The following is a 26,767-nucleotide window of genomic DNA, read 5'->3' as shown; positions in this document are numbered from 1 at the left end:
GTGTGAAAAGTGGATTGGCATGTGAAGGTCTGACATTGTTACTATTAGAATGTAGTTTGCTCTTCAATGAAAGTCATGTGGTTTTGCAGGCAGAGAAAGTAAAACGGGCTTTTCAAAGAGAGAGGGTGATAGAGAGAGAAAATTCCTTTCTACAGTTCTGCAGCAGCAGCTAGGAATGGAACAGGACAAGCTGGCAAGCTTATAGAAAACCCTCATTATGAAGATGCATTGTGAGTTCTTAACTCTTAGTTCAATCTATTCCAAGTTCTCTTTGTCAATACAAAAGGAGGTGTTATATTTGAAATACGAAAAACAAAAATGAACTCTGTGCTGATTTGAATGAATGGGGTTATAAATTGGAAAACCCTTTATCGGCATGTTTCTTTGGAAAGACATTGAAATGGTTCATAGGAAGGAGTCAGTGCTTGTCGAGCGAGCAACAAACATCTCTCTGAAAAATGTCAGGAAACTTCCTGAGCAGTAACTACTGAACGTTTCAAAACCAAAGCCTGGTGAACTTCATTAATGTTAAATTCTGTGCACAGTATAAGACTTCCCAGCAAACAGTGAAATTGTAGGAATGAGAAGTGAGATTGGACTGTGAATCGAAGAACCTTTCTGAATTTCTACACACATTATGTACATACCTGTTAGAATTAGAAGGGGGAAAATTTGGGATATTATCTTTATAGTAATAAGATTATTTCGATACTCTTTTCATGTTTAAATATAATGAAAAGCAACTTTTGTTTAAGTAACCATTTGTCGTGGTGTTTTTCTATTCCTGCTTGGTTGTGGAGTCCTCTGGGCCCACAACCATATCGTGAACGAGATGGTGGTTGGAACAAGTTAAGACCCTGTGTCCGGTCTCTGCAGCTGATACCAACCCCTCAGAGTGTCTCAAGAGCTCAATTTATGCTGGTGGAATTATTCTATAATTATCCACTCATGAACATAATGTGAGGAACAAAAATCACATTCAATTTAATATATGTGTTAGACAAGGATTAATTTCCATGACCACCAAGTCCCTCAGCATTTCTCTGAGAATCAACATTCAATCTAGTTCAATAAATCAAAATACTGAAATACCGAAGATTTGCTGGATCTTGCCAGGGATGAATCAGCCTAACTTGAGGTCTGAATGTAGTATTCTCACTCAATGTCACTAATATGAAGGAGCTGCACGATGATTTCCACTAGATGTGCAAACTACCGTCTTCTGTTCCTATCAGCGGAAATCAGTGGGTGAGAGTGGACAGAAAAGTTCCAAGGAAAGCATTTATTCAATAAAGTCACCTTATTGGCAAAGAAGATTAAACATGCAGACCAGCGTTTCCCATTCTTCAGGTTCTTGCCAAATTAAGTACGCGTTTTTTACCCCTTCTTTTCAAGTTTAAACTTTTTAAAATTTTAGTTTAAAGTATTAAGGAACTGTTATTGCCATTAATGGTAAGACGATTAAACTTCAAGTGCAGAAGAAGTTACATTTTCGAATTGTTGAAGATTTGAGGCCTAAACAACTTTCTGCAGCTTCAGGTTTAACTTCTTTAGTGCCTAAACCACAAAGATTGCCTGTGGGAGCTGAAAAAATGTCTACTACTCACCAAGTGAAGGACAGCACTGGGATTACCTGTTCTCTGCAGGAAGGTGCATGTTCCCAAAACATGGATCCCGATTCTGGCAGCCTGCCGACTTTAACGGAGGGAGCACGCAGGAAGACGACTCCATTGCCTGAAAAGCTTCAGGAAGCATTCCAACCCGAAGATCTTGATCTCCTCCGTGATTTTTTGCAAAAACAATGAGCTTCGGGTGGAGACCAGCGTCGACCCCCTGAGGAAGTTTGGGTGCTGTCGCTGGGAGTCCAGACCCACAGTAAAACCGTTAAAATGCCTTAAGAAAAAGAATCGAATAAATTAGTCTTGAATTAGAGAAACTGATTGATGAATTAGCAAAGGAATTTCACAAAGATGCTACAGAAGATCAGAAAATAGAATTATCTAGGTTTAAACTGAAACATAATACTTTGCAATCTTATCAATTTGAATGTATGATTAATAGTAGTTTGAGAAAGCAGGGCTGAGTTTTTCTGAGCTCCAATGTAAACAGTTAAATGTTGTCATCCAGTCTATAATAAACGAGATGGCTCAAATGTTTAGTTCATAATTGAATACAGTTAAAGCACGTGTGGAAGCATCTTGTGAAGATTTTTAAAAATTTCAGTCTGCTTTTTTGGAATGTAAACAGCAAGTGGCTTCTAATGCATAAAAAGTTTTGAAGGTTGAAAAATCCGTTATAGAATTGTGAGGGCATGAGAAGGAGTTAGAGAGGAAAATAGACTACTTAGAGAATCAAAGCAGAAGGAATAATGTGAAAATTGTTGGTTTCCCAGAAGGTATGGAAGGACAAGTTCCTCTTCGTTTTTTAAGGACTGGATCCCACAAGTACTAAGGCAAGAATTTTTTATGGAGGCTTGGTATTGGGAAGAGCTCATAGAGCCTCAAGAAGAACACCTTTACCTGGTCAAACTCTGAGACCTGTAATAGTTCAATGTTTGAATTATTTGGACAGAGAAGCAATACTTCGTCTAGCAGTGCAAAATGCGAGACAATGAAAAACTCCATTATTGATTCAGAATAGCAGAGTTTTTTAAATTCCGATTTGAGTCAAGAGGTCATTCAACATCGATGTCGATTAAATCCAGTTAAAGAAGTTTTGTGGCATAAAGGCTATAAGTCTACTGTTCGCTATCCGGCAGTGTTGAAGGTGTTTTATGGAGACTATCAATCTCGTTTTTTTGAGAATGATCATGAAGCAATGATTTTTGCTGATTAATTGCCAGATGTAAGAGGACAAAGACGTAGTCCACCATTGTCACCTAAAGAAAAATGTGGTTGTTCTGAAAACAGAAGAAATGACAGAAATGGGAAGAACGGGAATTGAAAGAGTCCAACTTCTCTTGAAATGTGGTCTCCGAGTTTGAAATCTCTTGGATATTCTTTGATCAGCTAGGGGGGGGGGGGGAGAGATTTGCTCTAAGTTCTATTAGTCATCAGCCACTTTGTGAGGGGGGGTTGATTAATTTTTTATTATTTTCTTTTTTTTATTTTATCTAGCCTTTAATTTGTGAATGGTTTTTTACTATTTGAGGGCCTATTTACGTTGATTTGAGCTTTTATATAAAGATATTATTAGTTCTTAGTAATATTACTAGATGTGTCAAAGTTGTGGTTTGCTACTTTTAATGTTCAAGGTTTAAACAGTCCGATTAAGCGTAAGCAAATTTTGGAGTATGTTATGAAAATTGACGTTGCTTTTTTACATGAAATACATTTGAACATCAAAGAAAGTATGAAATTGAAGAGGGACTGGGTAGGGCATGTATATTCTTCATTTAATTCCAGGTCTAAATGTGTAGCAACTTTAATACATAAAAGTTCATCTTTTGAATTACAATCAATGGAGGAAAAGGCAGGATGTATTCTTAAATTGAATTGTCAGATTTGTAGTGAATTTTGGACTTTACTTAATATTTATGCCCCAAATGTAGATGATGAAATATTTATTTCAGATGCATTTTTATATCTGGATCCGGCTAATGATAATGTTTTAGTTGGTGCTAATTTTAATTGTGTTTTGGAACCTTTATTAGATAAACCTCCGAAGAAAATTAAGAAATCTAAAATGGCAGTTCAGGTTCAAGCACTGATGAAAGATCTTAATTTAGTAGATATTTGGAGATGTCTTAATCCGACAGAGAAAGACGTCTCCTTTTACTCATCTCGACATGAATCGTTTTCAAGAATTGACTTATTTTTAGTATTGGCACATTTACAAGGGAAAATACAAAAAGTGGAATATAAAAGTAGGGTGATTTCAGATCATTCTTTGTTATACTTTGCATATGGAACCTCTGAGAAAATTCAAGTGGCCTATCGTTGGAGGTTTAATATAATGTTATTAAAAAATATGGAATTTATTGATTTTTTGTAAAAACAAATTAATCTTCTTTTAAAAGAAAATTCTAATTCTGTTCAAAGTAAGTTTGTATTATGGGATGCTATGAAAGCTTATTTGAGAGGACAAATAATTAGTTATGCTTCTAAAATAAAAAAGAATCGATTAAATCAGAGTCTTGAATGAGAGAAACAGATTGATGAGTTAGAAAAGGAATTTCATGAAGATGCTACAGAAGATCAGAAAATAGAATTATCTAGGTTGAAACTGGAATATAATACTTTGCAATCTTATCAATTTGAATGTATGATTAATAGGACTAAACAATGGTATTATGAATGGGGAGAGAAAATACATAAGGTATTGGCACGGCAATTAAAGAAAGAACAGGTTTCAAGGACTATTAATGCTGGTAGATGGAATTCTTTAATCACTGAAAAACCTCGTGAGATTAATGATGAATTTTGTTCATTTTATAAAAAGTTATATACATCTGAAGGTAAACAAGAAAATGGATCGATTGATCTTTTTTTTTTATCACAGTTGAATTTACTGACATTAGAAGATGCAGATATATGGGAGTTGGATGCACCATTGTACTGATTCGGAAATTAAAATGGCTATGATGGAAATGCTGAATGGTAAATCGCCTGGTGACGATGGATTTTCGGTTAAATTTTATAAATTTTTTTATGATGATCTCTCTACAGTGTTTCGAGGTTTATTACATTAAGTTGGAGAATGCTATGAATTGCCTGAGCCTTGTTCTAGTGCTTTAATTACAGTAATTCCAAAAAAAGATAGATCCTTTGAAAGTATCTTCATATAGACCAATTTCGTTTTTAAATGTAGATTATAAAATAATAGCTAAAACCTTAGCCAATAGATTGGCTAAGCTTTTACCTAAGTTGATTCATATGGATCAGACAGGTTTTATAAAGAATATAAATGCCTCAGATAATATACTGAGTGTGATTAGTTTGATTAATAGGTTTTGACATTCTTTAGATCACCCAATCATGATATCTTTAGATGCAGAAAAAGCATTTGATAGAGTTAAGTGGATTTTTTTGTTTACAGTTTTGGAGAAATTTAAGTTTGGTCCTAACTTATAAAGCAGCCCAACTTAAATTTATTAGTTCATTGATGGATTTGGAACGGCTCCCTAGTTCGGCCAAAATTGAGATGGCAAATATTTCTCAATTTGAAATACATCAAGTTTTGTTTAGATTGAATATAAATTTGTTACAGCAACATAATGTGCCTATATTAAAACATTCAATGAAATTATGGACAAAGAAAAAGAAAATGATATGTTTTAGGGGTGAATTATCGGCTTTGACTCCATTGTATAATAATCAACTTATTTCTTTTTCAATACACAATCGGTTTATTACATTGGAGTTCTAAAGGTGTGGAAAATTTGGGAGATTGTTTTAAAGGAGGTAATCTTTTATCTTTTAATCAGATGAGGGACAGTTATGGTATTGATAAGAACTCTGTTTTTTTATTATCAAGTTCGATCTTTGGTAAAACATGTGTTTGGTAGAGATATGATTTTACATGAAATGACTAAATATGAGATTTTTCTTATGAAGGTACCAGAGAAGGGTTATATTTCATCAATGTATCAAATATTACAGGATGGTATGGATAAAAAGGGTTGGGATAAATCTAAAAGTAAATGGGAAGTGGATATTGGTTTTATTTTTTCCGAGGATGATTGGTCAGATATTTGTTATGATAGTGTAACTAGACTAATAAATACAAGCTATGAAATCATTAACTATAATTTTTACATGAATTATATTTAAGGCATGAAAATTTTAAAAATTATGGTTTTTATGAATCAGATTTGTGTTTTAGATGCGGTAATTCTGTAGGAACATTTTTTTCATGCTGTCTGGTCATGTACATATACATATATATATGTACATATATAAAATCTTTTTGGAAGAAAATTCAATTGTTTTTAGAATACCTGTATAAGATTAAAATACCATTAGTCCGACAGTATTTTTATTGGGTAGTTTGCAACCTCTGAAAGGTCTGGGATTAGATAAATGTCAACTTGCTTTTGTATATTTAGCATTATCTGTAGCGAAAAAATGTATTGCTAGTACGTGGAAAGATACAAATATGATTGATATTAATAGATGTCATAATGAGATGCAATATTGTTTAATAATGGAAAAAATTACATGTTTCGCGTGATTATAGTTTTTTTATTAATAAAGTGGTTATTATATTCAGAATATTTACATTTCAATTTAAATTAATTAGATTTTAATATGTATGCTTAATTTTTTCTTAATATATTTTTTCTTTCTTTATGGCTCTCCTTTGGAGAGTTGGCAGAAGGGGGTGTTTCTCTTCTTTTCTTTCCTTTATTTTCTCTATATATAAAAAAATAACGTTCATGTTTAGAGTTACTTGTATATGTCATGTACTAATTGTTTTTTAAATGACATATAAAAGGTTTTTTTTAAATATTGTATAGATATATATATATGATTTTGGGAGATAAAGTGTTGTAGGTTCTTCTAGTGTAAATCACATACAAACGCTTCAAAACTGATTCAAAATATTCCGGAACTCTGCCTAGCCTAGACAGGCCAGCTTAGAATACCTTTCCAAAAAGCTGTGGGGAGTGTCCAAGAGAGTTAACTAAGGGATTGCTGTTTTGAAAAGCAAAGGATTAAAGAAGAGGATTAGGTTTGGAGCCACTGTCTGTTTGAGTGGAGGTTGCTTTTTGAAGGGAGTCCTGTGGTTTTTCAAGCAGGGAGAGTAAAATAGGTTTTTATCTGCAGTTTTCTTGACAGTGCAGCAACAGTAGCTAGGGCTGGAATAGGACAAACTGGGAAACATGTGTAAAAAAAGTTGAAGATGGGTTGTGATGTTTCATATTTTAAATTTTTCTCTGCAAGTTTTCTCTTTTTCTCTATATCTTCTCTTTCTGCTAATTCCTTTTCTATGATTGCTATCTATTTTCCCAACTGTTCGACGTCCTGATTATATTTCTTTTTAATTTTAATCATATTGCTAATTATATATACTCTAATAAAAGTTTTCATTGCTTCCCATAAAATAAATTAGTCTTTTACTGATTACATTTTTATCTTGAAAAATATTTTAATTTATTATTCGATATATCCTTTAAAATCTTTTCTTTTTAAAAATGTAGGATTTAGTCTCCATCTTCATGTCTTTGGTGGTGATCCTCCTATTCAATTGTTAATAATAGGTGAGAGTGATCAGCTAATAATCTTGCTGTACGTTCCATTTTTAACTCTCCCTTGGATCTGTGCCGATCACAAAATCACGTCTATTCTTGAGTATGTCTTCTGTCCATTTGAGCAGTGTGAATATTGTCTCTTTTTTTGATGATGCCTCCTCCATATATCAATTCATCACATATCCTGCATTGCTTTTAGTATAAATTTAGTTTCTTTATTCTTATTGTTAATTGTCTTCCAGTTTTGACCATCATTGGGTCCAGGTTGAAGTTGAACTCCCCTCCGAGCAAGATATGTCCCCAAGTTTCTGTTCGTTTTCTGATGATTGATTGCATAAATTGTTCTTCTTTGTTAAAAGCATAGATGTTTAGTAAATTCCAAAATTCAGAATATATCTGGCACTTTGTCATTACATATCAACCTGCTGGATCTGTTATTATTTCTTTTATATTGATTGGTATATTTTTGTTGATTGATAGAGCTATGACCCTGGATTTTGAATTGTATTATGACTCCACTACATGGCCTAGACATTCTCCCATCAATTTACTGTGTCCTATCTCAGTTAAGTGTGTTTATGGCCAAAAGCAATGTCGATTTTCTCTTCTTCTAGTAGTCAGAAACCATTTCCTTTTAATTTGATTGAGTTTTCCATTAATATTTACAGTCATGAAATTTAATGTATCCATCTTTTACTTCTTTTTTTCAATTCTTTCTTGTCGCCTCAATTATTTCATATCTTTTTTATTACCAATATTTTAAAAAAATACTTTTTGCACATCTTAATACATTCCGACATGGTTAGAAAAAGCAACTTATCCTTGAAACCCCTACTAAAATTAACAAATAAAATATTCCTACTGAGAATAATGAAAGTCCCGAAACACCCACGTATTGGGTTGTCTCTGACTCCTTGTGAGACAACTCTAATTCCCTTATCTATTTGGGTTGAGGTAATAACTGCAAGCATCAACAGATTTTGAAATAGTAGTTATTTTTCTTTTCCTCACCTCCCCCTAGAGAAACACTATATATTTTCAAAAAATGTAACAGAGCTTTTTTCACACATTTTTCTTATCTTTTTTTCCTCCTATTTTCCAAACATAACTTTATATTTACACTATTATCTTTACAATTTATTTATGTACATTGTTTTGATAGTCTTTTATAATACTTCTCATTTTGTTTTCTGTTTGGCAATTGTTCTGCAACTTGATGGGCATCATTCAGGTCTGAGAACAGTCTATTACTTTGCCCTGGAATTAATATTTTTAATACTGCTGGATATCGTCGATTAAAATTATTGCCTTTCTTCCATAATATCTGCTTTGTCAGATTCAATTCTTTCGATTCTTTTAAGAGTTCAAAGCTGATGTCTGGATAGAAATTTTGTCCTTTCTATTCCAGTAGTTGTTTATATTCTTTTAATTTGTCCTTTGCCCACTCTAATGTTTTTGTTCTCATTGTGTGTCTTAGTAAATTTATTATTATGGATCTTGGTTTTTGGTTTTAATAAGACTTTAGTGCCGATGTTCTGTGTGCTTTTTCAATTCAATTTTGTCTTGTAGATCTTCTGCTTCCAAGACTTGTTGGATTCTTCTTTTTATGAATCCTTTTATGTCTGATCCATCTATGCCTTCTTGTACACCTACTATTTTTATATTATTTCATTTGCTATAATTCTCTAACACATCAATTTTTTGAATTAACGGATCTCTTTAATTGCTTTGTCTCTATCTCTCAGTTCTTCTTTTAGTTCATTAATTTATAATTGCAAAGTTGTCTGTTTTTCTTCCACTTCATCTGTTTATTCCTTTATCTGACATGGCCAGCTGTAGTTTTTGTACTCTATCTTCTGCTATTTTGTTTTTTTCATTTTTATTTTTATTGTGTTAAATTCTGTTGTAAAAAGGTGTTTTAATGTCTTCATTGATGATCATCATTTGTGGATGTTGTTATTGATATGAAAGTGCAAGAAATTTTAAAAAATTAAAAACCGGTTGTGAGAGCTTATCATATCCTGGTCAAAGCCCATGTGACCCACACAAGAGGACAGGCCTGGCTGGCTAAGGTTTTGCATTAAATAAGAAAAACAAAGGAACTCTTTGGTGAACTTAAATAAATAAATTACAATCAGGAAAATGCTGATGGGTCCAATATGTTTAGCATGACACTCACGTGCCTTATTAGAAGGGAATCATTTGCATCCAGCTATCAACAAATCTCTCTTTTAAAACCGACATGAACTTCCTGAGTGGTAACTATTTGCCTTTCAAACTCCAAGGTCTGGTGAAATACATCAATGTGGGATTCTATACACAGTATAAGATTTCATAGCAACCAGTTAATTTGGAGGAGTGGAAAAGTGAGAATGGACTGTGAATTAAAGTACTGTTCTAAACTTAAGCACACATACATGCACGTGCGCTTATAATTAGAAGGGGGTTAAGTCAGGGAGATAAATTAAAGTTTTATCCTATTTTGTGGTTTAAAGATAATTCAAAGCAACTTTTTTATAGTAACCATTTGTCTTGGTGAATATCTATTGTTCCTGGGTTGTGTGATCCTCTGGGCTCGTAGTAAACTGTTGTTTTGAACCATATTTACAGGAGCATCGTTCAAAGTATCCTGTTGGAAGCCATGCTACCTGTTTCAGGAAATCTCCACTCAAGACCGAAAGAAAATGCAGAAGTTCGTCAAATGAATGGTTACCCTATCTCAGACATTCCTTTCCATCAATTCCATCCGCAATTACTGCTCCCTCAGAGTAGCAGGCGATATATTAATGGGCTCAACCTACATTGTTGGCACTTCGCTCACTCTCCATCATTGGGTAAATAAACATAACGGTTGAGAGATCACCACATGATTCAATAACAAATGATTTTCCACCATTGTCAGAATGTTCAAGGAACCACAAACTGAAAGAACTTTGCTCTGTTCCAACTGACAATTACCAGCAAATACAAATGTTCTGCACTGTTTTTCGTCCATCATTCCATGGGATAACAGGTTGGCGTTGGCAGAAGGGAACCTCTCGGGTTTTAAATGCTGGTGGAATCAGATATCCGGATCGCCGAATTTATTTTCCTCCCATAAAATATATCAATAGTATTTTTTTCGGATATTTCATTACGTTGCTTAAATCCTCCCTGAATTTAGACTGAGTCGCTGCATAAATGCAACTGTTTGTGGTGCAACTCAGAACCAAGAGCATGTAAATAATTTGGTCTGCGATAAATATTGGGTCCTTCAAATTGGTCATGACAAACCGCTGCATAATTTGCATCCACAGGAAAAATATTAAATAGGTCATTCAAAGCAATATGAAGTTTCCTGATACTGCAAATAGTAAGATGATGGACTTTCATCCGCTTTTAACCTTGGAATCATTCTCATCGTCATAATCGTTGCTGCTTCTCAGAACCTTGCGGGCGCTGGTGGCTGCAATACAACGCGCGACTGTCAGAGCATTTATTCTTCTCACTTGTACCTCTCACTTTGTTCGTTTTAGATTGCTCATAGTGTATGAGGTACCGAAAAAATACAGACACACGCCGTGAGCACTTCAATTTATACAAATCTTTTTTACAAGATCTTAAGCTGATTTCAAACTACAATATGCAAGCCCTTCCCAATTATACTTATCATCGCCTGGACAGGTTACAACTGCTGAAGCGAAGCAACGACCGCACACTTGTTGGAGGTTGCAGGGGCGCAGGTTGCAGCTTCCCCACCTCCCCTCACCTGGACGTTGGTTGGAGTCCAGAAGTTCTTCTTCTTGCCGAGAGATGTTTCCACACCTCTCGGAGAGTCTGAAACTTCAGCAGCGGGACCACGGCTTATATTATCCATAAAGTGCTTACTCAAGCACCTATTCCATCTACCGTGCATTAATTATTTCAGAACTGGATATGATATACTGCACAATAAAAAAGATAACCGAACATGCCTAGGTATTAATCAAATACCACAACTTTCTAGCTTATCACTTAGAATACAGTGGTTTACTTAGCTTCAAGGTCTCGCCTGACAGTCTGCGACCAATAGTCCCATCAATCTCAAAGTTCAGCAACCAGCAAACAAGCAGGAAGATTAAACGTTCTTGGTACCAGATCTTTTTTATTGTCAGATAAGTGCATCAATGGGCCCGAGGGTGGAATTTAGCTCATTATTCTCAAAGTAGGTTACTGATACTCAGCCTTGCACAAACAAAAGCATGGTCCACATCCTCTAATACAGCATTAAGCAGTGATATCAGAACCATTTGGAGCTGAAGAGTCAACACTCGATGCATCCACATGAATGATATCCATCCAGGAAGGGTCCATGCCTGACTTGCGGATATACAAAACCAGTCTGTGTTACCCACAGTAAACATGGGTTCAAATAAAAAGTACCAAGGGATGTTTTTACAGACGAATAGCAGGTATACTATTGTTATCACATTGCGGGCTGTTTTTACCGTACAAAACCTCGTCGGTCAAATGTAAACGGGAGAGTCAACCACATGAAAATATCTGTGGCGGCGTGCATCAGTGTAATCTGGAAAGCGCACATCTGAGTTATGACCAGGAACATTGTTGGAAAATGTTATTCATTTACGCGAGACAGTATCACATCAACGACAAGGTCCAACAGATACACCGTTGCCATGGCCACGAGGTAGCGAGAGACACACCTGGACAGACCGCAATTCGCCCGCGAAAGGATCACAAAGGATATCACGTTAGCTGTTAAATAAGAAAGATGAAAAATGCATGGTCAGTATATATCAGATAAGTCCTTTACTTCACGTTCCGAGACTTCTTACTGTGATGGTTTGAGCATCAGCATTGACTCAACTGAAAAACACTTAACAATGGTAAAATTAACAATTAACCCAACATTTCCCACAGCATTCACATCCGATCTCCAATGTTGCAGAACTGCACTTAAATGTTAAACATCCCGACCCAATCATCAATCCTTCATATTTCCTTTGACAATTTTCGAACCCTGATTTACACTCCACTATCCACAATCTTGCTAACTTTGCAGGTCGTATTAATGATATTATTTCCACATTATTTATTAACTAACTAGTTCTGCCTGATCAGCTTGGTCAGATTTGACAGGGCTTTGTCTGTACCAGATGGAATAATTTCATGAAAATTACAGAAGACATTTAATAAGGACAAGTTTGAATTGTTGCATTTTGGCTGGATAAACCAAAGAAAGATGCATGCGGTGAAATGCAGGGCCCTGAAGATTGTGATAGAATAGAGACATCAACGAATACAGATATATAATTCCCTGAAATCGATGGAACTTAGGGGACAGGAAGGGATCTTTTAGTACCTTAACCTTCATAAAATAAAATAATGACTATCTGAATTTGCAAAGTTCAGGGGTGACTCAAAACATGGAGTCACCTAAGAAATGGAAATAATTTAATAAGTTTGAAAGAGTGCAGAGATTTAAGAAGATTTAGGAATTGACAGAGAGGGAAAGGTTTAACAGCTTTGGTCTCTATTTCCTGGAGCATAGCGAATGAGGGTATATAAATTAATTGCGCATAAATATATATATATATATATATATATACATATATATCTATCTATTTATTTATTTATTTATTTATCTATCTATCTATCTATCTATCTATCTATCTATCTATCTATCTATCTATTTATATATATATATATATGTACATATAAGTCGTACGTTATTCACACAAGAGGCTTAACGAGTTGGTAGCTGAAGAAATGAACGCGTCCTCAATAGTAACATATTAGAAATACTTGTACAGGTCCATGACTGTGAGTGTTATGCAGGGATCTGTCCTGGATACACTTGAGTGGATATGGGCAGAATAAACGTTCAACAAAGATGAAAATGATGGAGGGGCCTATTTCCATGCCATAACATTACATAGTGCTGTTTGATCAAGCATGCGTAGTGAATCAGTTTACACACACGCAATCGGATGCTGAGCTTTTAATTCAATACGCAACATCACTAGGAGACTGGAAGGAGCAATCAAAGAATGGGCGTGGGCAATTCTCGGTGAGTTAAATTGCAATTTTCTACTTGAGAGAATACCATCCATTGATTTTAAAAAGCGTAAAGAATGTAAGGACAACCCAGAAATGTTTTGCTAAATCACCCACATCAATGCTCATTATTCTGTTATATATTATATCTAAATGTGTTTTTGTAATGTGATAGAATGTGGAGATTTATTGCAGATCACTTCACAAAAGACATCTGATTTAAAATGTAAGAGCAATGCATAAGTAGAGTGAGTAGACTGAAACTTTGAAAAATGCTTATAGAGACTTCACAAGTAAGTGTTGTGGATCAAATACACTGATGTCTTTAAAGCAACAGATGCCCAGTCAGAAATTGATTCTGGTGCCAGTAATCTGTCTGGTTGCAATTTGCTTTTCTAAGGGGAGACATGTGGTTTTGCAAAGAGAGAGAAACAGTGAGAGAGGAGAGAGAGAGAGAGAGAGAGAGAGAGAGAGAGAGAGAGAGAGAGAGAGAGAGAGAGAGAGAGAGAGAGAGAGAGAGAGAAAGAGAGAGAGAGAGTTAATTTCAAAAATTCTGCAGTGGCCTTAGGAGGCTACAGCATAGCAAGTTGACAGTTTGTTGAAATCCCGTTTTGAAGACAGGTTGTGAGATCTGAGTTTAGCATTTTAAACTTACAAGATTAAATGGCTGGCTAGAGGTTGTCGCTTGAAATAGGGGAAACAAGAGGAATTCTGTGATCGTCTGGAAGAACAACTCATCATATGGAAAACTCATGATGGGGATAGTTTCTTTGCAAGACACTGAATTGGCTGATCCGAGGAATTCAGTTCGTGTGTATGTCCATGGAGTAAAGAATCCCTCTCTGTAAAACCAATTAGAAACTTCCTGAGGTGTAATGGTTTACCTTAAACACCATAACCTGGTGAAAATTCATAAATGTTAAATTATGTGCACTGTATATGAATTTCCTAATACCGGTGACCTTCGAGAAATGATAAGGGCATAACTGGACTATTAAAGCAATGAACTTTCCACATTACATACACGTGTGCATCGAATTAGAATGGAGTTAGTTAAAGTTTGATTCTGATTTTATGTCTAAACAAAATTAAAAGCAACTTTTGTTTAAGTTTGTTTGTCTTGGTGAATTTCTGTTGCTGCTGGGTTTTACAGTCCTTGGACTTGTAACGGGAAACAATTTAAAATCACCAACAACATAATGAAACACATGAAGTTAGTAAAGATACGGTGGGGTGAGGGGGGGGGGGGGGGGTGAGCGTGGAATATATTGAAATATTTGGCAAATTGACTCTCACGGACTTGTTTAGATGACCTGATGCCAAAGGAATCATGGGCTAGAACCGATATAACTGTGATGGTGAAATAATGAAACAATGCAGAGAGAGGTGCCAGATATGTACTTGCTTCCCCGGACTGGAGATCGACGCATGGCACTGGTATCAGATCATGGATTGTTTTTGAATATTTGATTTTACTCGGAAGTGTGGAAATTAAAATCAAACATCATGAGTGGCCAATCCCTAGAATGTTTCAACCGTACGGTCGTCGCACAGAGATTATAGAACGTTGGTGTCGAACATAAAATAATGCATTGAAGTATCCTTCAACACATTCTCTGTCAAAGTTGGACCTGCTAAATGTGGTTAAAATATCCCCTCCCACTTTAAAACAATGCTTTCTTGGCATTGACCCTGGTATTAAAACATCCTGATCATCCACTCTATCCAGGCTTTTCATGAGTGATGTGAACATTTATCTACCCGCACCTTCGCCTCCAATGTTGCATATAACAGTCTCTTAGTATTCAATACTTTCTAATCCAGGGAATGTTCCGTCCAACACTTTCACCACCTCTCAAACGCTTGAACTGTGTAAGGCAGCGACCAGAACGTAAAAAAAAACCCGAAATCTGTGCCTATTCATGTTTGTATTGAATGCGGTTTGACAACCTGAATTATTTTTACTACTTGCACACAGATAGAATCAATTTAGGGCGTATTGTTCAATAATATCAGTCAATTGGTTAACGGTCTCAAGCAGCTAAACCAATATTGATGTTGAAGTGGACGTTTCCATGTATCAGTACTTTCTCTGTCAAAGTTGGACCTGCTACATTTGGTTAAAATATCCCCTCCCACTTTAAAACAATTTAAAAAATGTTGTTAACCGGACAATATTAGTTCAAAGTGAGAGGAGCCTTGCCCAAGAAACTGTGGGGAGAACTCAACGGGTCCACGAATATTAACCAAGGGAGGGGAATTATTGGCCTTTTCATTCGCATTATTTCATGCATATTTGATGGAAAAATGAACGAGTGTCTTATTCAAAACGAAAGCCGCGAGTAGAACACAAGGAACTTTCTGTGCGAGAGGGAATTGTGAAAGAGGGACAATATCAGGGTAGATTCCAAGAGAGATGCAGCCTTCCTTCAAGCTCAACGCGATGCAAGGTATTCTGGTCGGGAGCAGAACCCCTAGGGGACAGGCATATCGCTTCAGTAAAGAGAAATATGAGGGGAGAAGAAAGATTTGTGCCTCTGAGAAGAAACGATGATAAGTTGCGTCCAACAATAGAGAATGAACCAGGATGAGTATGAACAATATCCTTCCATTTCTCATAAAGTAATGAGAATTAAAGGCGCTGCTGAAGCAAGGAACTATAAGTCAGTGGTCCGCACGAGGTTCTGGGAAAGTGTCCGTGCACAGCAAAGTGGAAACACTATTTTATAATATAGAGATGAAGTACTTCTGCCAAGATGCTACCGAGAGTAGCGCAGTGGGAGAGATGATCTGTTCATCAAATAAAACTGTATAAGTGAAAATAATCGCGTTTATAGGTCATGTATTTCAGGTTAAACGTAACACGTGGAAAATACATTAAATTAATTCAATCATCTGTGTTATTATTTGTTCGCAAAATGTGAATGATCGGTTGCAAAAAAATGTCACCGAGATCGGTTCTTCTAAAAAACCGGCGATAGGTTATACCGACATTACTTTTTGAATATTTTAGTTAGAATTAACACATATAAAGCAAATAGAAACCATATATCACACTGTTACAAATGAATGGTGGAATATATGTTGATTTGAATAGAGAGAAAAGAGAATGAAAGCTACAGAATAAAAGCCCATCTAAAACCCCCTCCGAACACCGGAGTAAATACTGTACCAAACTATAGAAAAAACTTAAATTACTAACATATTATAATGAATTATAGATATATATATATTAAAAATTGGATTGCTTTAGGAAACATTCAAAAGATTCCTAAAAGTATTTCTCAAGAAACATTATCTATTAAGGGAAGACGACATTGGTCCGAAGGGTTCAAAGGAATTATTTATAAATTTAAACCTAATGTTCGAGCATACGGAATGCAACTCCATCGAAAACACAGGATATGTATCTCTCAAATTATATGAGTGTTTTTTTCTAATGATATACAACTTTGAAATTCTGTTTGCCGACTTCCTGGTGATGAAGAGACAGCTGAATTGCAACTAACTGCAATGCATTTGCTTGCTGTCACCAGAGCTAATTTTAAAAATTTCAATTCAAAATGTGATAAATATAATTAATTTAGGAGAAAACTTTTCAAAATCCTCCCCCCACCCCCATCAAAAATAACTCAGTATTCAATGAACACATAGCACTTATAATCTGTTGCAAAAGGTAGCTAACAGAAATTCAAAAAGCTTTAACGATTGATCAAGAACATGTAGAATGAAAAAAAATCAATAAAAAATCAATAAAATCAAAACCTTCACCTTCACCTTCATTTTTTCATTGCTCCAATATATCCAATTTCCATCTATTCAATTTTTGAAGTGTAATATATAATTGATGTAAAATGTTATTCCGAAGTAATCTATATCTTACGTTAATTGCATTAGACAGAGCAGCTTTACATAAATGTTGCCAAACTTGTTAATCTACTGATAAATTCAAATCATGTCCCTATCATTCCAATGCTCAAATAATCCTAATTTAGGTGTTGTATCTTGAAGTTTCAGTTATGCTAATGAAATAAACCTCTTGACAATTCTGTCAGTAACCAATTGTTCTAATTCCGTACAGTCCTGTAATACAATTTCTGATCCTAATTTTTCCACTTAATTTAGATCACAATTGAAAGAAACAAAAAGTGTATTATAAGGAATATCATATCTAATTCTCAATTGATCAAATGGCAATACATTACCACTATCATAACAATCCCATATTTTAAAAATTCCTTCACTCTGTCATATGTTTAAAAAAGGAATCTCTTTTGAAAAATTCATGAGAGGATTAATTAATGGGATTTTTGAAGACAGAGAGATTCCATCATTTTCTTACTTTATTTTATTCCAAATATTAAACAAATGTTTCAATCATGTTAACAGACATTAAGCTTGGCTCTCATTTGTAAATAAATTCTTCAGCTGTACATTCTCCAAGTTTATTTAACTCAATTTCCACCCGTGATGGTTTAATATTTCCCAATATGGAGGCAAGAAACCTTAATAGTAAAGCTTTATATATAATTTTTTAAATTTGGAAATTGTAACCACCTATTTCATATTTCCAAGTATATTTTCCTATCAATATTCTTGCCTTCTTATCTTTCAAAAGAAATTCTTAATTTTATTTAATAACTTTTATAAAGTATATTTAGTATGTTTTTCCAATAAAAATAAATAGACTTTTACAGAATAAGTAGTCTAATAATAAATCAGTAAAACAAACCTATCCCCTCCTCCCTCCCACAACAGATCCCGAAAGGGAAGCATTAAAAATAAACAAAAATATTTAGTAATTACAATATTACTAAATCCATATTCTTCATATATGGTGTCCGCACCTTAAAAAAATAATCATAATTATTATGTAATTAAATCTAATTAAATTATAATAAATTGCATTCATCAACACAATCCTGCAATCTTTTTATTCCTTTAATCCACCAATCTTCTAAAACTCTATTATTCTATGAAAAAGGAGTCACTTTATTTTGAAAAATTGGGGTTTGAACAGATAAACTACCTTTTGATCCTATTAATAAATTCCTTTTAGTCCAAATTTCTAATCAATGTTTCAAGATTGTTACATTATATTTCTGTCGTTAGACAGTATTCCATTTAAGTACAAACTGATGGGGACAAGGTTCCAATATCGCAGCCAATTCCACCCTAGTCCATCTAGGAGGGATTGAAATATCTACATATAATTAATAGATCTCTATTGAGGTGCTTCATAATAATGTCCCAAAGCATACTTCCAGGACAATTTATGCATCGCCACAATTGCTAATGTTCCTTTCCATAAAAATGATCAAACTACTTTATTTAAATCTTGAAAAAAGGATTTTGGAAGAGAACAAGGAATCGATTAAAACAAAATTGTTTGCTGAGCCATCATCTTTATTGAATGTGTGTGCATCTACCGTTGATGATGAACAGTTTGTTTCCGAAGCTTTCTTAAATTTAGGTCACGCTAAGGGGAATATTTTGATTGGAGGAAACTTCAATTGTGTTTTTCACCCATTATTGGATAAAATTCCGAAAGTTGTGGAAAAATCGGAAGCAGAAGTTCAGTTGGTTTCCTTGATGAAAGATCTGAATTTGATAGAGTTCTGGAGAAGATTAAATCCTACTGAGAAAGATTTTTCATTTTATTCTTCACGTCATGATTTGTTTTCTAGGACTGATTATTTTTTAGTATCACCACATTTGCAAGCAACCTTCACTCAAGCTGAATATAAAATTCGCATAATTTGTGACCATTCTTTGCTGTTAATTTCTTGTGTGGGGCTGGAAATTAATCAATCACTTTTTCATTGGAGGGTTAATAGATTATTCTTGAAAAAAACTGTAATTTGTAAAATTTCTTATGCATCAAATTGCTACGTGTTTAGATTTGAATAAGAATACAATCAGATGTAAATTTTCTATGGAATGCTTTAAAGGTATTTCTACGTGGTCAAATCATTAGTTATGCCTCAAAGGAAAAGAAGACATTTCTGGTAGAGTCTCAGTTGTTGGATAAACAAATATCAGTGTTGGAAAAGGAATTTCATAGGAATTCTACAGAACAAGGTTTCTTGACAAATTTGAAGTTAAAATATAATATATTGAAAACTGACCAATTTGAATGTTTGATTCAAAGATCTAAGCAACGTTATTATGAGTTATGTTCGAGAGCACATAAAGTCTTGGCATGGTAATTGAAAACTGAACAAGCTTGAAGGATTATTAATGCTGTGAGGAAGGACAATTCAGTTACTCTAAACCTCAGGAAATTAATGACCAATTTTTGTCATTTTATTTCACATTATATATATGTGAGGGAGTGCGAGATGATGGTTCTATTGAAGCATTTTTGGCAGTGTTAAACATTTCCAATATTGAAGGAAGAGGATGTGAGAAAGTTTGATTCTCTTTTACGGATTTAGAAATAAAGGATGTTATTCAACAAATGCCGAATGGCAAGTCACCAGGAAATGATGATTTCACTGCTGAATTTTATAATTTTTTTTAGGATGATCTGTCCTCTGTATTCATGGATGTTCTTAATTAGGCAACTCAGGAACAAGCTTTACCAGACATGAGTTTCAGTGGGACAGTTATACCAGAAAAAAACAGAGATTCTTTGAAGGATTTTTCTTATCGACCAAATTCTTTATTAAACGTGGATTATAAAATAATAGCAAAATTATTACCAAATGGATTAGTAAAGTTTTTAACACAATTAATTCATTCTGACCAGGCTGGCTTTATTAAAGATAGGTATGCTTCAGATAATATTCTTACAGTGGTTTCATAGATTAATGCTTCACGTCAGCAAACCAACCCACCAATGGTAGTATCATTATATTCTGAGAATGCTTTTGATAGGGTCGAATGGAATTTTATATTTACATTTTTTGAGAAATATACATTTAAACACTTATTTATTGGTTGGGTGAACGCATTATATATTAATCCTGTAGCAAGCGTGGTGACAAATTGACAACGTCTTCCTTTTATTAAAATTAACATGTTCACCTCGTCAATGTTGTCCTTTGTCACCAGCCCTGTTTGCATTGATAATTCAACCATTAGCAATGGCTATCTGGCATAATGAGAATATTACGGGTATAAGGATTGGACAGGATCAAAATAAGATTAATTTATTTGCTGATGATGTTTTGATATATTTAACTAATCCTGATCAAACTTAAATTTATTTTCAAAATTGTTTCGAATGATATGATAAATAATCTGGATAAAAAGTGAATTGGGATAAAATTGAAATGCTACCAAGTTCTAATGGAAATTACGATCAAGTTAGACAAATCAGTTTATTTCGAGGAATGATAAAATTCAGTACTTATGGATAATGTTTGATGAAACATTTCAATAATTGTATAATTTATATTATGTACCTTTAATGAAAAATTTAAAGTGGATTTGATGAAATGGATAGATATAACTTTAATAGGTCAAGTAAATAGTATAAAGATGAATATTTTTCCGTGAATTCAATTTTATTTAATTCCTGAAAAAAGTTTGTGTTATACAAATTGGCCACTTCTGAAACAACTATTGAATTCTCGGAAATAATATTTATTTTAATACAGTCAATTCATCCAAATAAAATTTTAGTTAAATTTTTCCTTCGTTCAACTCCTCATTTACTTTCATTTACTTTCCTATGTAATGGAAAATAAATTAATTTTTTTCCAAGTAATTAGCTGTACGAAATACTTAATACCATTGCTAGACCATATAAATTGAATATCTAATTGACATTGTGAATAATCATCTTGTACTAATTCCATATCTTCAATTTTATCCCAATTTATTTTATAATCAAAAACTTTTATCATAATCTATCAGTTGCTTTTAAAGTCTAGATAATGATAGTTGTGTATGAAACAAACATACAAACACATCGTCTGCAAATAACCTAATGCTCAGATGGTTTATCATAAAGCCTTTTAACTATTCATCAATACAAATAAATTGTGCAATAAGTTGTATAGCCAATGCAAACAAAGCAGTAGATAAAGGACAAACTTGCTTATTTGACCTATTCAAATTAAATGATTGAGATATTTTCCCATTACTTATTACTTTACTTCAGGACTTATGTAAAGTGCTTTAATTCAATGTACAAAATTAAATCCAACACAAATTTACCTAAAACCTTAAATATAAAATGCAATTCGAATATACCAAAAGCATGTTTATGCATCGAATACAATTGCTACACTTAAATCGCCTCATTTTCTATTAAACGAACGATACTCAATAATCTTACTATATTTTCAGAAGTTTTTCTATTTTTGAGAAAAAGCGAATGTATATATTAAATCAGAAAGTCAATTATTTATTCTATTTGCTAATATCGCAACTATAATTTTATAATCAACGTTTAACAATGAAATTGTTCTACCTTAATGCGCTTATAATGGATAACTGACTTTTTTAGGAATAGCCATATTTATCGCCGTTGAAAAGGTTTCTGGAAGAGCGTATGCACTCGACAGTGAAACACAAAGTGGCATCACGTTTTGAGGAGAGGTTGGAGCAAAGCTCTATAACTTAAATAAATAAAGGAACGATTAAATTTTTAATTCCTTAACGAAATTCCAAGGAAATCCATCCTCTCATGGAGACCTATAATTCTGTAAACATTTAAGTGATTCCTTAGCTTGTTGTTCACTCAATGGTCTATCCAAATTATCTTTATCTGGGTCATATAGAAGCTCAATTAAGTTTTGAACTGTGACGGCTATAATCCATGCTTTGTCCAGGTTACAGGCGGAAGAGATAAACTCTTTCATAATCGGGTGCAATCACTTACCCGGTAGTCAGAACGCAGCCACAATCGGGTAGTAAATCATAAGTGTCTGCAACATTGGAGACAACAAGGAAAATGCATAGACAGTGAGTGGAACTCTCATCTTGACAATGATGGGGAGTCTGAAAGATACAGCTCTATGATAGAAAGTAGCAGAGAGGGGCTAGATATACCTCCTTCATCTATCCCAGCTAGACTCTAGCCCTGGATCATCAATAAACAGTCATTTATTGCCTCTGGAGCAATGAGTGCCGCAGAAACAGAGCCAACATTTTTGTTTGTGCCTAACGATGCAGATGCAGGAATTAAATGAACATTTGGGAATAACAAACGGCGACACAGTTAGCTGAAAGAGCTCAGCGCCAACTTTTCCTCAAACCGTGACGCCCCTTTGTGTTTCACATTCTTCCGACCCACCATGTTCATCAAACTTCCGATTATCTCCATGACAATGTATGATAATCCGTTATCATTTCATGAGGGGACAGTGGAAGGTAAATTCTAAACTCCACTGATTCGCTTCAGCACGAAAACCAAGGTCACAGATTTCCGTCACATTTCTGCAGTCGGACACGAACCTTTCCGTCAGCAGTAGCGCTGGATTGTTTATTTTAAAAATTTAATCATTAGATTTTAAAATAGTGCAGTTCAGCACAGTTCAGGCATCCCAGCCCCCACATCAGCGCCGACGCAATGAACATTTGAAACTTCGTATCTTGTCCAAGATATTTTCCCATCCGCGTATCCTGCAGACCTGACCATGACCAATATGTAAGTCTTGTCTGCATTAATTGCAATATAATGCAAAAGTGACTGCGCAGGCACTTGTGATATGTAGTGAGAATTTTAAAATTATTTGTGGTTCTTCATTATCTGGGGGAAGGCGTGAGAGTATCCTCAACAGCTGTTCCAACAATAGCCCCCGCCCTCTCCCACATCTCTAGTTTTGTGAAATGCTGCTCAGAAGGACACTTTCTGCACACAGGAGCCCACGAACTGGCCATTGGATCTACTATAGTATATTGACACCGACTATCATATCCGGATAGAAATACCATTTATGATTTATATCCCCACCCCTCCACCCCACCCCTCACACCCCGCGAAATATTCGAGGGCCTGTTAAATGTCTCTCGAAATTAACTCGAGGATCTACTTCCACCACCTTCAGCCCACTGGCATCCTCTCGCCTCCCAGTTCAGATTCGTGATACACCTTCACCCAGTTCTTAAGCAACTCTCCAGAAGTACAGTGTTAATGACTCAGCATTGATTTGTAGAGTTTCCACATGCCCACTGGACTACTCAACTCAATCCACATATTAATTAAGCCTAACATCCATTAATCCTCTACTCATCTTGCTGGTTTGACATTCCAAATTGCATCACCGCGTACTTATCACGTTCAAATCCATTCATCTAGTTCAGTGCAAGAATTGTTGTGGGAAAAGTGGATTGGTATGTGAAATTCTGACAGTGTTAGTATTAGAATGTAGTTTGCTCTTCAATGGAAATCGTGTGATTTTGCAAGCAGAGAGAGTAAAACGGTCTTTTCAAAGAGAGAGCGAGATAGAGAGAGACGAATTCTGTTCCACTGTTCAGCGGCAGGAGCTGGGACTGGAACATGACAAGCTGGCGAGCTTATAGAAAACCCCCATTTTGAAGCAGGGTTGTGAGTTCTTAGTTCTTAGCTCAGTCTAATCCAAGTTTTCTTTGCCAATACAAAAGATGTTACATTTGAAATAAGGGAATCAAAATGAACTCTGTCGTGATGTGAATGAATGAGGTTATCAACCCTTTAGGGTTATCAACCCTTTAGGAGCACATTTCTTTAGCAAGACACAGAAGTGGCTCATAGGAAGGAGTCAGTTTGTGTCTAGCGAGAAATAAATCTCTCTGTGAAAAATGTCAAGAAACTTCCTGAGTGGCAACTACTGTCCTTTTCAGCACCAAAGCCTGGTGAAATTTATAAATATTCAATTCTGTGCACAGTATAAGAATTCCCTGGAAACAGTGAACTTTGCAGAACGAGAAGTGAGATTGGACGGTGAATGAAAGAACCTTTCTGAACTTGTACACACATTATATACCAATCTGTTAGAATTACAAGATGGCTAAATTGGGATAAGTTATCCTAAGAGTAATAAGATAAATTTTATACTGTTTTCATGTTTAAATACAATTAAAAACAATTTTTGTTTTAGTAACCACTTGTCTTGGTGAATTTCTATTGCTGCTGGGATGTGGATTCCTCTGGCACATAACAATATCGCTAATGAGATGGTGGTCGGATCGAGTCAAGACCCTGCGTCCGGTCTCTGCAGCTGATACCAACCCCTCAGAGTGTCTCAAGCAGCCCGATTTTTGCAGGTGGAAATATACCATAATTATCCACTCGTAAATGTCGAGTGAAGAACAAAAAACGCCTTCAATTTAATATATGTGTTTGACAAGAATTAATTTCCATGACCACCTAGTCCCTCAGCATTTCTCCAACTATCAACATTCAATCTCGTTCAATAAATCAAAATACTGAATTACGGAAGATTTGCTGGATGTTGCCAGGGATGTATCAGCCTAACGTGGGATCTGAATGTTAACTTCTCGCTCAATGTCACCAATATGAAGGAGCTGCACGATGATTTCCACTAGATGGGTAAACTACACTCTTCTGTTCCTATCAGCGGAAATCAGTGGGTGAGAGTGGACAGCAAACTTCCAAGGAAAGCATTTATCCAATAAAGTCACCTTATTGACATAGAAGGTTAAGCATGCACATCTGTGTCTCACCTTCTGCAGTCATGCCAAATTAGCCATGTCAACTGTGACAGAATAGCTCGTGCTTTATATATGATATTATATATCATAATAGATATGATTTTAGGAGATAAAGTGATCAGATAATAATCTTGCTTTATATTTCATTTTGTAGTCTGCCTTGGATTTGTGCCAATAACAAAATCAGATACAAACACTTTAAAACTATCTCATTTAAAATACTGGAACTCAGCTAAACCTTTGACAGACCAGCTTCGAATTCCTTTCAAAAAAGCTGTGGGAAGTGCCCAAGAGACTTAGAAAATAGATTGTTGTTTTGAAAAGCAAAAGATGAAAGAAATTGGAGGATATAGTTTGGACAACTGTCTGTTTGAGTGGTGGTTGCTTTTCGAAGAGTGTCCTGAGGTTTTGTAAGCAGGGAGAGTAAAATAGGCCTTTCTCCGACAGACTGGATTCAGTTCGGCAGTTTTCTTACAGTTCAGAAGCAGTAGCTGTATCTAGAATAGGACAAGCTGGTAAAATTCTGTAAAACAATTGATGACGGGTTGTGATGTTTCTTATTTTAATTTTTTCTCTGCCAGTTTTCTCTTTTTTCTCTGTATCTTGACTTTCTGCTAATTCCTTTTCAATGATTGTTATCTCTTTTTCTAACTGTTCTCCCTCCTGATTATATTCCTTTATAATTTTATTCATATAGCTAATTCTTTTTACTCTAATAAAAAGCCTTCATGGCTTCCCATCAAATGAATTAGTACTCTCCTGATTCCATATTTATCTCGCAGTATATTTTAATTTGCTGTTCAATATATCATTTGAATTTTTTTTCTTTTTAACAATTTAGGATTTAGTCTCCACCTACATGTTTTTTTTTCTGGCACATCCTTTTATTCATTGATTAATAATAGGTGAGAGTGATCAGATAATAATCTTACTTTATACTCCATTTTTAACTCTGCCTTGGATCTGTGCCGATAACAAAAACATGTCTATTCTTGAATAGGTCTACTCTATACTTGAGTTGTGTGAATATTGTCCCTCATTTTGGTGTTGCCTCCTCCATATATCGATTAGTTTCATATCCTGCATTTCTTTTAGAGTAAATTTAGTTAATGTATTCTTATTGTTAATTGTCTTTCAGTTTTGTCTATCATTGGGTCCAGGTTGAAGTTGCAAGATATGTCCCCATGTATCTGCCATTTTTCTGCAGGTGTGTTGCATAAATTGCTGGTCGTCTTTGTTAAAAGCATAGATGTTTATTAAATTCCAAAATTCAGAATATATCTGGCACATTGTCATTACATATCTACCTGCTGGATCATTTATTATTTATTTTATATCGATTGGTAGATTTTTGTTGAGTAATATAGCTTCTCCCCTGGATTTTGAATTATATCATTATTCTACTACATGGCCTACACCATCTCTATTCATTGTATTGTGTCCTATCTCCGTTAAGTGTGTTTCATGCACAAAAGCAATCGAGAGTCCAGACGTGTAAACTCGACCTCTCTGGCAAGACCTTTAATAACCCGTTTTAAACTCTTTTTTTCAGGTTTAATTTTTTTTAAACTTAGTTTAAAGTATCAAAGAATTGTTATGGATATTAATGGTAAAAATATTAAACATCAAGTACAGAAGAAACTACATTTTCAGAGTGTTGAAGATTTAGAGACTTAACATTTTGCTACGACTTCAGGTTTTCTTTCTTTCAAGCCTAAACCACAGAGATTGCCTGTGGGAGCTTGAAAAATGACCACTACTCACCAGGAGAAGGTCATCGCTGGAATTACCCTTTCTCAGGAGGAAGGTCCGTGTGCCCCCGATGTGGATCCCGATCCTGGCAGCCTGCCGACTTTAACGGAGGGGGCACGCAAGAAGACGATTCCATTGCTTGAAATGCCCCAGGAAGTGTTCTAACCTGAATATCTTGAT

The 26,767-nt window shown here is 34.8% G+C and overlaps 1 long non-coding RNA gene across 1 annotated transcript in view; it reads left to right on the top strand.

Moving 5' to 3' along the window:
- Positions 1 to 10,177, top strand: part of LOC138758558 (uncharacterized) — a 123,018-nt gene extending 112,841 nt beyond the window's left edge. The window contains exon 4 of the long non-coding RNA XR_011354344.1: positions 9,803 to 10,177. This is a non-coding gene — a long non-coding RNA (uncharacterized lncRNA). The remainder of the gene's footprint in view (positions 1 to 9,802) is intronic.
- Positions 10,178 to 26,767: the final 16,590 nt, after the last annotated feature.

This window comes from Narcine bancroftii, chromosome 3 (genome assembly GCF_036971445.1).
Source record: "Narcine bancroftii isolate sNarBan1 chromosome 3, sNarBan1.hap1, whole genome shotgun sequence".
NCBI lineage: Eukaryota > Metazoa > Chordata > Chondrichthyes > Torpediniformes > Narcinidae > Narcine > Narcine bancroftii.
This window is presented reverse-complemented; position numbering and strand designations above follow the sequence as displayed.